Raw genomic sequence first — 14,371 nt, forward strand, 5'->3', positions numbered from 1 at the left:
AGAAAGATGACTAAGCTACTTAGACGCTGTGCCTGCTGCTTCACTTGTAATGTAATCCCTTAGTTACACATCATGAGTGTGGAAAGAGCCTGTTGACACAGCCTATTCTAGAAAGAAAGCATTCTCATTTGAACACGTGGAGAGTCTAGAGCATAAGGCTCCACCTTGGCGCTACTGACATTGCAACCAGATCATTCTTTGCTTTGGAGGGTTGTGCTGTGCATTGTAGGACGTTTCGGAGCATCCCAGGCCTCTGCCCACTAGATGCCAGTAGCACGCCCTCAACCGCCTATGCGACAAGCAAAAATAACCCTAGACAGGGAGCAAGCCTCATCAGTTGAGAATTACTGATTCAGAGGATGCTTTTCCTATCAAGTTTCATTTTGATTCATACAGAGTCAGACGAGGGTGGATGTCTGGAAAATATTGTCTTACTTCGGTGTCCCTTACCATCTGCCCTCTATCCAGTTTCATTCGGCCACCAGCTAGGACGATGGGGAAACAGTCTCCACAAGAGCCAGCTTAAGGCTTTCAGAATTCAGGGAGAGCCTCTACACAGCAAACAAACTTGGTCTTGCTGATATTGACTTGGGTAAAGCTTCATATTGCACGAACCCAGCTTCTATCTCAGCAACGATCTGGAGGAAATGAGGGAGTAAGGCGAGACAAAAAACTCCATCCTATCACAGCAAAGGGACAACTCAGTAGCAGATTGCCTGGCACAAGAATTGGTACACAACCAGAGTCACCCTTTTCTTTCTTCCTATGTCTCAGAATACAGGGCTCCCTACTAACCAGCTGCCGTCTCGCCCCTCACACCCTCAGTGTGGTGACCAGCAGGCTCCACACCAGGAACTACAGGCTGACACAGGTTTTGGACCCTTTACTTCTTGGATAGATTATATTGATCAGGTCCTGAAGGCAATCTGAGGAATTTGTACTTTTTTTTTCTTTCTTTCTTTTTTTAATCAATGGGTGGTTAAGAAAGGAGAGGATGTCTACTAGGTGTGAGGGTGACAGTGTAAAATCCATTAAAGGTATTGTGGGTAATGGAAACTGGAAAAAACCCTTGCATGCGGTGACTGAAATGCCACTGATGCTGTTCTAAGATGTTTCAAGTGAGATTAAAGGAGAGAATCCAAATGATAGCCTAGAGAGAGGATAAAAAAAAAAAATGAAGGCAGATACCAGGAGAGTGCAGGCAGTGACTTAGCCCACTCTTCATCAAGAAGGCAGTGGATGCGCAAAGCAAATGCAGATTCTGTTTTTTAAGACAGAGGACACCTGAAACTGAAGGTTGAGGGGTAGAAGCCAGTAGAATAGAAGACATTAAACGTGCTAGAGAGGACAGACTAATGGGGAAGCACATTATCCGAGAAGAAACACCCCTCCCTCTCTGAGACGCGTGGGAAGAATGAGAATAAGAGGGAATTCCCTTACAGCTTACTGTTTTCAATTAAGAGGTTGAAATGCTTTTTATAAAATGACATGAAGATGCAAAATATTAGACTGTTATCAGCCATGAACAAACTGATTTAAACCAGCTTTAGAAATCTGTGGGTAATAAACTAGTGACTAAGTATTTATTAAATATTTATTGTTCACATGCTATAGGCATTGGACTTCTGCCAATTCTCTAAAAAAAAAGGAAGCACAATTATTTCAAAATGTTCATATTATACTAAGGAGAAAACCTTAAGTATTGATCTGGCCTTAACATCTTGCAATTTTAATCATCTTCAGCCAAGCTGGTCACAATTATTAGCACTTTTAACAAAAAAGGTGGGTACCCAGCTTCGAAGGCAAATATTACTGAGCACCTACTATGTACAAGTACTGTACGTGGTTTGGTTTAGTAGGTGTTGAAAAAGAGGTGGAGGAGCAGGGTGGAGACCTGGGCTAGGACAGCTGGGCCACCAGAAATTGTCATGAGTTGTCTAGACTCACAGCAGTTGTCTAGACTCAGGCCTTTGAAACAGGAGGTTTTATAACGTGGTGTATACAAAATATTTTATTATCAGTGGAATGCCAGATATAATACTGAAGAAACATCCCCTATCCATAAGAAGGGAGATCAAAGGGAAAATGATCCTTCTATGTGCCCTGGCAATGTGTTTTATTATGCCAAAGATAAAGCAAGAGAGTCCTTTGGGACTTTTGTTGTTGGAGTCTGGGTTTAAATCTGTGACACATAAACAAATAACTTACTGCCTTCTGCTGTGATGCCTCATCAATTTAAAAACAAGTCAGGCCAGTATCTTTTTGCCTGAAGACAGTTGGTTGGACTACAGGCTATTTTAAAGTCTATTTCAGCTTCAAGAGTTCTATTTTTGTGATAAAAATACTCAAATGCATAGAAAACTATAATACATTTATTACCCTTCTCAAACAAATCCATTTTTCTCTTGAACACAGTTAAGGGATAATCTGTTGTGCTTTTTCTGTTTTGGCAATTTAGAAGAGTTTCCATGGTTTCAGGTTTTCTTTGTATCAGCTTGACTATCAGATTGTCTGAAGCCAACCTTGTCAGCTCTTTGGATGTATATCCCTTGGAGGCAGTAAAAATTCGCTTTGGGGATGACTTAATTTTAGATAATACATTGGTTTGTGGCCCACCGAAAGGCCATAATACACAGATGTAAGGTGTATCTGTGGTATTAAAATTTCATGGTTGGGGGGATTCGAAAAAAATATATAGTAAAAGACTTGGAAGAGAAGCAATAATGAAAAGAAAAAAAAAAAAGAGGTTGAAAAACACTACCCTAGGGTAAAGAGTCCTCAGGGATGTAAGATGTGTTTATCAGGAGTCTGTATGTCAACTATAATACTTTTTTGTTGTTGTTGTTGTTTTAGTTTTAAAAGTCTGTCGTTAAAGTGTATCCTCCCTATCTCTCTTTCCAATCTACCACAGGACACTTTTTGCAATGCTTTAAATTTAGACATTTTCAAATTCAACATAGTGTATAAAAGTCAATTTATGCAGAGACTTTTCTTGTGACAAAAGGCGTCTCTTAAAAAACAACTCTTTGGAGGTCAGGCTGTTCTGTGTGTCAATCTGACAGCCAGGGGTTGCAGGAGGCAGCTGAAGGAGAGTCATTAGGCACCAGAAAGACATGCATTTCAAACCCAGATTTGCTCTGGATTAGCCTTGCAATTAGGGGCAAGTCGCTTGGAGCCCCTACACCCCCATTTTCTCTTCTGTGAAAACAAGAATACTGACGTTTCACCTTGTAGGACTGTTACAGGATTTGAGATAACAGATGTCAGGTGGCTGGCACTTGCTGTTTCTGAGTTAGGCGGTAGGGCAAAGTAAACAATAACTGGGTAGAAGAGAACAAAACGCCCAAAGGACCTATTTTACCAAACTTCACAAACATCCTGTTTGAGTTCCTGCTGCTGTTGAAAAAAAAAAAAATCTTTTACGCAGGATGTAGCCCCTGCCCAGTTTACATAAACTCAAAAGAATTATCAGTAGCTCTCAGAGTAAAATTTGGGCTTTGCATCAATGAAGAGACATCAGGACCATCAGAGATACTGGCAGGGAGCAGCATTTCTCCTGCTCCATGAAACCACCATGATTTATTTCTTTAATAAAAAAGTCAGGGGCTTGTGCAGGCACAACAGCTGTGGTTTTATGAAAGGAAAACAAGCCAGAATTCCTTGTGGTGTGGCTGTTGCCACAAGGGGTCAGATCTGGATTATTGGTGGAGGCTGGCATCATCCCACAGTGGCACAAACGTGATTGGACATCAAATAGCTTGAAACAACTCACAGTTGTTTTAGGTGAGAAAAGCTGAAGCAATACCAAAGCAGACTAGCTCTGTTTAAATAAGGGCTTCAGTGTCTTTGATCTGAGGTTGAGTGGAGTGTCTGGGGTGGGAACAGGAGAAGGAACACAGGTATCTTGAAGCCTGCACTGGATGCTGATTACCCACTCGGCAGTTGTGAGCAGTTTCACTGTTGCTATGAATCAAGGACTTCCCCCCCCCCCCACCATGTTATAAATAGAGATGGGTAAATATTTTGGATTCATCAGCCTCCAAGTATTTTTCAGATGTTTTGTGTTCAACCAAGCAGAATACATCGTGCTGAGCACATTCTCCCTTGATTTTTTTAAGAACAGTGTCTGATTTATGGGAAATGGAATCCATATGTTTCTGCTTCATTTACACTTAAATCATCAAAAGGTTGTGTTGTAAGATATATTTAATGTCCAAGATTCCTTTTGAGCTTGATTTAAAAAAAATATTAGCCACTTAAAAGTTTGGGTCTCTTTAAAAGACAGAGAGAAGGAAAGAGAAAAGAGGGAGGAATAGGGAGACAGAGAGAGGGAGGCAGGGAGGGGAGAGAGGGGCAGGCACCTAGGAAGACCTGTTTTACCAAGACGAAATAAATTTGAACACCAGGAAGTTCAATTTAAGCAGAAGCTACGAACCCATGAATTTCAAATGGGTCCAGAATTAGAGAGAAAACAAAGGCTCCTCTCCAGTCAGTTTCCGAAGCAGCTCCAATGACTGCAGAAAAGCAGCAGGCACCTTGGCAACCCTACCAGGGAAGAGAGGGCTGTGAATGCACCCAACTGTTAGCTACCCAGCTAACACGTGCCCACTGGTGCAGAAGCTGTGGCTCGCAGGCCTCCAGAGAGCAGCCGTTCCTGTCCAGAGAAAGAACTCTTTGCCCTATTTTAGCATGAAAATACCTGCTCTCTCTGGTGTTTTCCTGGGGTTGTCCTGTCGTAGGCCAGTAGTTCCTATCTGTTCTTCTGCCATCTGGCCCAAAGAGCTGGCCAACTGACTGCATCCTGTGTGAGAATGTAGATGCCGTTTATTTATTGGGCAATTTATTTAGAGAAATATCTCATTTAGCTCACAATAGGGCTGAGAAAGCATATGGTTTGTGTAAAATAAGAAATATGTGAACTAGGGGCCCACAAGTTGGTCAAAAGCCAAATGTAAAACTGAGTTTTCTTGCCCTCATCTCAATATATAGTCACTCTTGCAGCAACTTTTAAGTCACATTAGGCATGCCTCATCCTTTATATGTGGCATCTTATGAAAGGTTTCAGAAGAAAAGCATCCACATTAGAACAATTTTATGTGATGGTATAATTGAGATATCTGTACATCTCTGTAGAGGATATAACCGTCTTGTGAGCATTATAGAATGTTAGTTAAGATGTGGAACTTCATTATCCAGCAGGGACTTCAGGCTGTGTGGTCTGAAGTCATCTCAACAAAATTAACAGTGCTGTGAATTACCTACATATCCCAATTCAGTGATGGGGGCGAGGGACAGGGTTTGGGAATCTTAGAGGTTATAGGGTTCTTTCTTTCCCCAACTCCTAATCCTAAGGAACATTTAATCAAATATTTCTTCATTTTGTCATCCAGCGATTACTACTGTTAATATTTTGGAGAATGTTCTTTCTTTGAGTTAAGAGCACACACATGCGCACACATGGAGTTTAATGAGAGCATACTGTTCTGTTTTGTAGCTTCATCGTTGAGAAATATATCATGCACTTTTTCCCATGTTCAGGAACTCTTTTACCTTATGAGGGTTAATGTGTGCAGAGTGTTTCATTGTAGGGATTGTACCACAATGAGCTCACTGTCTCAAAAGATTTTTAAATATGAGGTTTAAAAAAGTTATGCTTTCAGATACGTTTTAAAATGTTGTTGACCTTAGTTTTTAAAAAATGTTTGCTATATTTTAGGGCACGTTAGAAAACAAACCAAGCATAGTTTCTATATTGGGTACTTTCTTTCGTTTTAGACAAAAGCACAGATATTTCCCTCTTGTAGAAGAGGCCAAGCTCTCCTATACAGATGCTCTTTTTAAAGACACTAGAAAAGGTCAATAAGACACTCAATAAATGTTGCTTCTTTCTCTTCCTTAAGAAATAAATTTGTTTCCACCCCATTTCCACCCCAAGGACACCTGCGTGTCCTTGTTTGATGCTTAGTCCATTTGGTCAAGTTCCTGGAGTCAACTTCAAAGAAAGCTGAGCTCCATACTTATTTTGCTGTCCGCGCCTATGTTCCTTTGCCCCTTGTTTTGGATTTTTCCTTTTGGTTACTAGAGAACTCAGTCCTGTCCCTTTTGTTGACAGGTTGCCAGGAGACATGCAGGCAACAAAGGCTGGGGTGCCTCTTCTGACAGCCTCAAATACATCGGTGACTCCTGGAGGAGGGGATGTGAATCGCCAGCTCCCAGGGATTCTGCTCCTGTTTCCACCAGCCCCCTCCCTGAGGGGCTCACCCGGCTGTGATAAAAACCAAAATAGGTAAAAGGACAGATGTTACAAGGTGAGCCTCTCAGCTGTTTTCTTCCTTTGTTGTCTGGTAGCTAGTCAGTCTCAAATCTTCCCTTCAACTAATCATGGCTGCTTACTTTAGACAATCTTGATCTCTTCTACATTTTTCTCACCAGTATGTGATAAAATACCTCAAGTACTATGAGTATTTTATTTCATTGAATGAAGGGATGGTTTTTAAAATACTTTTCTTCAAATAAGAGTAGATGTTTTTAACATTTATCCAGGGTTATATGTTTATTAGCCAAATTATCCTTGAAAGAGAAGGGGTGATAAAGGCTATACTTACTCAGTTGGCAGATTTTTTAATTAATAGAAATGAAATTTACACGGAGTGAAATGTAACTGATCTTAAGTTCTTAAATTCAAGTTCCTAAAAATTAGTGAGTTTGATAAAAACATACAACCAATTTACATCATCTTACATTAAATATAGGATATTTCTGTTACCCAGAAAGTGTCCTCACATCCCTTCCAATCAATCTTCCCTCCATAGCAACCACTGTTCTGATTTCTGTCACTAGAGAATAATTTGGCTGCTCATGAACTTTATGTAAGTAGAATAATGTACTATATACTCTTATATCCTCCTTCTTTGGCTCAGCAGAATGGTTCTGAGAGTCTTCCATGTTGCTGTATATAGCACTAGTTCAACTCTTTTTATAGGTGAGTATTTGTAAGTAGACTCTTTCCATAGGTGAGTATTATTACATGATAGGATTATTCCACATTTGTTTATCTGTTTCCTATTGATTGGTATTTGGTGTGTTGCCAGTTTGGGTCTTCTATAACTAAAGCTGCTATAAACATTCCTGCACAAATCTTTTGGTGGACACATAAGTTTTGATTTATCTTGTGTTTAGACCTTGGATTGAAATTGATGGATCCTAGGGTAGACATATCGTTTAACTTTATAATGGGTATGAAATGATATGGCACCATTGTTTAGTTTGCATTTCCCTGGTGACCAATGAAGTTGAGCATTTTTACATGAGTCTGTTGGAGATTGGTATCCCTCTTTTGTTAAGTATCTGTTCACATTCTTTGCCCATTTAGATTTTTTTCAGTTATATATTATCTTTACTGATGTATAATTCACAAACAATAAAATCTACCCATTTCAAGTACACAATTTAATGAGTTTTCACAAGTGATTATATCCATATATTGTTGGTAATCACCAACAATATCAATTTAAGAACATGTCCATTAACCTTTGTAGTCCATTCTCCACCCAGCCATCTACCTGCCAAGAAATTACTGATCTACTTTCTGTCACCTACATATTACTTTGCTTGTTCAAGGATTTCATTTGTGGAATAATTTAGTATATACTCTCTTGTTTCTGATTTCTTTTATTTTGCATAGTACTTTTAAGAGGGATCCATGTCATTGATCAGTAGTTTCTTAACTTTTATTGTGGAGTAATATTCTCTTGCATGAATATGCCATAATTTGTTTAAACATTCACCTATTGATGTATACTTATGTTGTTTCCAGTTTTTCACTATTAAGAGTAAAAGCTGCTATAAACATTTGGTATATGTCCTTTTATAGAAACATATTTTCACTTTTCTTGGGTAATTATTTAGGGATAGAATGCTTATGTCATCAGGTAGGTATAGATTTAACTTTGTGAGAAACTGAAAAACAGTTCTCCAAAGTAGTTGTAGTATTTCACATTTCCACCAGGCATGTATGGGAGTTCTGGTTTTTCCATATCCTCACTAACACTTGGTATTGGCAATCTTTTTAATTTCAGCCATTCTAGGGTGTATATAGTAGTATGTCTTTGGTCTTAATTAGCATATTTCTAATGACTAACGACCATGTTTCCCCAAAAATAAGACCTAGCCGGACCATCAGCTCTAATGAGTCCTTTGGAGTAAAAATTAATATAAGATCCGGTCTTATTTTACTATTTACTATTTTACTATTTACTTACTTACTATTTTACTTATTTTACTATAAGACCAGATCTAATATAATACAATATAATAATAATATAATATAATATAATATAATATAATATAATATAGACTGGGTCTTATATTAATTTTTGCTCCAAAAGACGCATTAGAGCTGATGGTCCAGCTAGGTCTTATTTTCGGGGAAACATGGGACTAATGATGTTGAGTTTTAATTCATGAGCTTATCGATTATTTATACATTTTCTGTTGTGACTAATCTATTTAAAGCTTTCACATATTTTTAAAAAACTGGGTCAATGTATGTTTGCATATGATGATATAAATCATTTTCAAATATATGTCTTGCAAAAATTTCTTCCCAGTCATCTGTGGCCTGCCTTGTAGTTCTTAATGGTGTTTTTCAAAGAGCAGAATTTTCTAATTTGTATGAAAGAAAGTTTTAAATTATTTTTTTTAAGCTTAGTGATTTTTGTACTTTGTCTAAGAAATCCTTATAAACATTGAAGTCATAAAGATATTCTCCTACGTTTTCTTCTAAAAGCTTTGTAGTTTTAATATTTATATATTTTATACAGCTTTCATGTTTAGTTCTATGATGCACATTGAGTTAATTTTTGTGTGGGGTGAAAGTAGAGAGTTGATATTCATTTTTCCCTTACATTTATTCAGCTGTTTCACCATCATTGCTTGAAAAGATTTTCTTCTCTCCATTAAATTGTCTTGGCATCTTTACAAAAAAAATTCACCACATATGTGAATCAACCATATATTTCTTGACTCTATTCTGTTACATGAATCTATTTATCTATCTCTATTGGCTCATCTTGGCTTATAAGCAGTGAAGCAAGTATTAAAAACAAATATACAATTTGAGTCCTTTCATAACTACTTTCCAATGGAACTATGCAACAGAATTTGAATCAAATTGGGCATTGTTGTTTTTATTTTTTTCTTGCATGTTGTTCAGATTTTCCACTAGGCAGTACAGTAGTCCCGCCCTATCCGAGGGATAGGGGGATAAATTCCATTACCCCCCAGGGGACGCCTGAAGTCATGAATAGTACCAAACCTATATATACTATGTTTTGTCCTATACATGCACACCTATGAAATATCTGTCAAAATATCTTATTGTACTCACACTTTCACTTAATGGAAGCACTTTATGGCTTCTCTTTGTCATATCCTAATTGCCAGCATCACTGCTCTTGTGCTTTAGGGCCATTGTTAAGTAAAATAGGTGTTACTTGAACACAAGCCTTGTGATACCAATAGAGAAAGTAGATCTGATAACCAAAAGGCTACTAAATGACTAATGGACGGGGAGCGTTCAGCATAGATGTGCTGCACCAAGGGATGAATCATGTCCAGGTGGGACAGAGTGGGCTGGAGTGAGACCTCTACTCAGAATAGTGCACAATTTAAAATTTATAAATTGTTTACTTCTGGAATTTTTCATGGAATATTTTCAGACTGCCATTGACCACTGATGATCTGAAACCGTGGAAAGTGAAACCTCCGATAAGGAAAGATTACTGTAATCTGATTTTAAGTGATTCTATAATAAGCAAAAGCCAAAAATATAAAGTTATACATTTATTCAAGAATGATAATCCCAGTTACAGAGATGCTTATTTCAGACCCATTTATACAGAATGTGACTTAAACTTAATTTGTGTTCATTCACTCATTAATTTGTTCAATAATTTATTGAGTGTCTACTATATTCTAGATACTGTTCTGGACAAGGAAAGAGGGAAGAAGAATATTTCTTGGTTTATAATTTCTACAAGGAAACATTATTTATAATCTTTATTCTATTGCATATTTGACAATGTGCTGCTCACAATTGCAGAGAAAAAATTTTATACTTGGTAAAATAAGCATCAGATTAAATGCTTCATGCATTCCTATGAATTGACAGAAAATTATCAGCACTCAAATGTTTACTAAGGAGAAATATTTCCTCAGACTTTCCAAGTTTGCTATCACTGTCATAAAATACCCATTCCTTTTGAGCCTGAGAATGTAAACTACCATTCCTTGCAGTTGCACTCTTCAGTTTATTTTAGAATTTTAATCATATATATTATTTCTAAGAGAAATTTGTCTGCAAAAGTGGACCTTAATTTGGCTTTTTCTTCTTTGTGTCTACGTAGTTTAAGTGAATGAGTAATAATGTTTTCAATAATTTTCCCAAACTCTCTGATGAATACAATATTTTCAAGAATATATACAATTCTAACAAACTTTAAATGGTGAAGAATGTGAACAATGTCAGAACAGCTTTCCCGAGGGAGCAGTGGTGATTCCTGTGGAGTTTTTAAACCATTGAAGCATTTTCTAAATATCACAGCATACAAGTATGGCAACAGGCATACACCATGCTGGGGTCAGCAGGGAGGGAGAATGTAAAGGAGACAAGTTGTTAATAGGTTAAAAGTAATGACCAGCTGCAGATAGAATGTCCAGGGTGCAATGTGTGGACAAGCATTTTTTTGAGAGAGCCCTCTAATAGGAGCCTGATAGAGTTCTGTGCAAGCAAAACTTGGTGTAGGATTCCGACTGCATTGAGTGCTGTGTTGTAAATTCACGTTGATTAATAATTGGATGTTTCACTGTTAAAATGGAGTCTCATTTGTACGTTCTAATTCAGGAGTTGTGAAACTTTTCCTATAAATACCCAAATAGTAAATAATTTAGGCTTTGTAGGGCATATGGCCTGCAGTTATAAGACAAAAGCAGTCAAAGACAAATGAATCAGTGTGGCTCTGTTCCAATAAAACTTTATGTACAAAAAAAGTAGTCAGTTGGCCAGATTTGACCTTCATTCTAATCTTCCAGGGATTCTGATGAAATCATTTCTAAAATCATACATTGACAGTTAAAGGCCTGTGGCCTTGATACTGTTCTTTCTCTGAGTGCCTGGTACATTAGGCTCTCTTCAGAAGAGAGATGACTTCCCAAGGAGAATGAAACTTTGAAAATCACCTATGATGGAAAGAGAACTGACTCTGGGTGGTGAACACACAATGTGAGATATAGATAAAGCATTACAGAATTTTACACGTGAAACCTATGTAAATTTACAAACCACTGTCACCCCAATAAACTTCAATTTAAAAAAAAATTTAAATACAAAAAACGAAAGAAAGAAAGTCACTTGCATTCAGAACACATGTGGTCAAGAGGGACAATCTATGAATAAGCTCAGCTCTGGAAAGCCGGGCTCTCTGCTTCTCTTTTAGCTTTCTACCTAGTCATACAGCAGCCAGGGCATGTGTCTACCTAGTCATATAGCCATCTCTGGGGTGCCTGTCTTGCTCCATTCTCGGTGGGGAGGGGGAGCTCCATGCCATCAATGCTGGTTGCTCATGACATGATAAACAGTCTTTATTATGAGGTGCACGGCTTGACCCAGTACACAGTCTCTACCTGGATCCTCCTTCCTCCTGGATGTGGCAGGTACCCTTCTACAGTTAGAATAGTAACCCCGTGAGTCAGTAGTGTAAGGAAGATTGAACAAGGATTCTCATGTATCCTTAAGACCTGAACAAATATGTACCTCTAAACTAGCTGTTCATTCTTCCTTTCTAAAAATCCTTATATGTTTTTATTCCTCTATTTTAATAATGAGCTTGATTTCTGTTTAAAAATGTAATACAAAATCAAGCTAATGTCAGCTCACAAAAGAGTCAGTGTATTTTGTGAGCACGTACAATGTGCCTGGCACTGGGCTAGGTGCTGAATACAGCTATGAAGAGAACAAACAAGCCCTAATGTCTAGGAGTTTACATCCAAATGAAGGAGGTAAACACTACACATGTAAACAAACAATCCAAAAACACTCAGTAAAAAATGCTGTGAGGAAAAAATAAGCAGCAACGTCACTGAACGTAACTATGATGGTGGTGGTGGCAGTGATATATGTATGCATGTATGTATATGAGCATGCCTGTCTCTGCGTGCATGATGTGTGTCTGCTTGTGCATTTATATGCGCATGTGTGTTTGCATGTGTGTCTGTGCACATTGTACATGTGTGTGCCTGCATGTATGTATCTGTGTATGTGTTTGAGAGAGAGAGAGATTACTTGAGAATGAGTAATCAGGAAGGGCTTCTTTGAGTTGATGATATTTAAACAGAGGCCTGAAGAACGAAATGAGAAGAAGAGCTGGAAGAAGTTTCTGGGCAGTGACATAAGCATATGCACAGCCCCTTTCCAGTCCTCCCCTAAACCACGCCTGAGTGAGTACAAGTCTGGCTAGTTTGAGGAACTGAAATGGGAGCATGGATGAAGCACATCGCAGACAAAAGAAAGTGAAGGGAGACCAAGGCAGAGGCCTAAGGAGGCGCTGGGTTCTAGAAGGCCTTCAAGGTCAGGAGTTTGGATTTTGTTTTGAGAAAAGTGGGCCAACCATGGAATATTTAGTCAGGGGAGGTTTAGGATTTGTTTTGTAGATTAAGTAGTTAAATATGACTATACTGAAGAAGATGGATTAGAGGTAGCACAGGTGGGAGTGGTTATTCACCCACTATGGCTAAAACAGCATGTGGATAGATGGTGAGGCTGGTCTATTCACCAGCCTGGCATTCAACCCAGGAGTGCCGGCAAACAATCCAAAAGAGGAAACTGGCCATGTCAGTGATCGATAAGGAAGTGTTCCTGTGTGAGTTAATATACTATCACAAGAGGTTGTCCAATATCAAAGGAGTAGAATGAAGACAGGAGTGAAAGAATGTAGGAAAGGAGATACATGAAGATACAAAAAGCAGAAAGAAAAGGAGATGAGAAAGTGAGCAGAAAGCAAGTATAAGCACTGAATAAAGTAGGTAAGATGTTTACTTTCTGCCAAATCATCAATAGGCAATCATATAGGGAATGAAAAGAGGCTAAATATTTTTTAGAATGTCTACCAATCTCTTCTATCTTTTCTCCTGGTCTCGTCTCCCCTTCCCCACGTCTGCTGTGCAAGCCCACAATAAGATCAAGAACATAGTGGGCGAGCTGGGGAAAAGGAAACATCGTCAGGGTCATCTCAGCCTGGCCTCATCGCCAGTGTGACTTCTCCCAACTCAAAGATGTGGTCAACATTTATTTTTAAATTATTGTGAAATGAACAAAGAATAAAATTAGAAGTGAGGACTAGAGATGAAAGAAATAAACAATTGGAGAGAGACTCAGAATTCCATTTTCAGTGAGATTTATGGCCAACGATTGTCCTTATTAGTACCATCTGAGCTGGTTATAATCCAGCATATTATGACCAAATAAGTGTTAGATGGACTGCCATCCTGGAACGGATTCACTGCTAGATGAAGATTATCACAATGATTATCAATATATTCTCTTGAACTAGAAGGAATATGGAAAAGGATGTATAGAGAGGTGTGTGTGTGTGTGTGTGTGTGTGTGTGTGTGCAATTGGAAGCAGAGTGGTCGATGAAGTGATAATAAATATAACTATTAATAGTAAAATTCCAGCCTCTTGTTAAGCAACTATATATATTCATCGAAAGGATGGAAATAAATACATTTAATTTGTGAAAAACTATTTACATTACAGCTCATTCTTAAATCAGAAATGTGTATTAAGAAATTAGTGTTTACATTACTTGAATCAGTTCATGGCACTTCCTCTCAGAAATACAAAATGATTGTGCAACATTAAAATACATAAATCTTGATTTGCTTTATTCAGTTCCAAGTGAACCATCTTATATATGAAACACATGACATTTCAATCCACAAAAATGAAAACCATATTTTCCCTTTCAGTTAGCATGTTTCCTATGTCAAGTACCATGTCAGGTCGAGTTTAATTATTTTAACTTTTGAGGTATTTATGGGTGACAGGAAGTTTCCAAATAAAGTTTTCAACAGAGACTTTCAGGGAAAGCTTATTGATAAGTAGTACAGGAATACTGTTCTAGCTAAAGTCATTTAAATAGACGTTATCCACTGCTTGCCTAAATCAAATAAGTTGTGATTTATCAACAATTTAATCATCTTTCAATGTAACTGAATCTATTTCAATGTTAATGTTAAAAACTGGCATTTAACAATTAACTAAAAAGGATCAAGACTTGCAGCCTAAAATTGCCTCATTCTTCCACGATATTT

General features: G+C 37.9%; 1 protein-coding gene across 2 annotated transcripts in view; it reads left to right on the forward strand.

Annotated features, from left to right (window-relative positions):
• Positions 1–6,115: 6,115 nt before the first annotated feature.
• ZNF475 (zinc finger protein 475) overlaps positions 6,116–14,371 on the forward strand; it is a 55,978-nt gene continuing 47,722 nt past the window's right edge. The window contains exons 1-2 of one of the 2 annotated variants that reach the window (XM_088796684.1): positions 6,116–6,308; positions 6,924–6,982. The gene's annotated coding sequence lies outside the window, so the exon portion shown is untranslated. The remainder of the gene's footprint in view (positions 6,309–6,923; positions 6,983–14,371) is intronic. The other variant, XM_088796683.1, reaches the window with a different exon arrangement.

Source organism: Rhinolophus sinicus, chromosome 3, assembly GCF_057876585.1.
Source record: "Rhinolophus sinicus isolate RSI-liver-muscle chromosome 3, RSI-T2T, whole genome shotgun sequence".
Classification (NCBI taxonomy): Eukaryota; Metazoa; Chordata; class Mammalia; order Chiroptera; family Rhinolophidae; genus Rhinolophus; species Rhinolophus sinicus.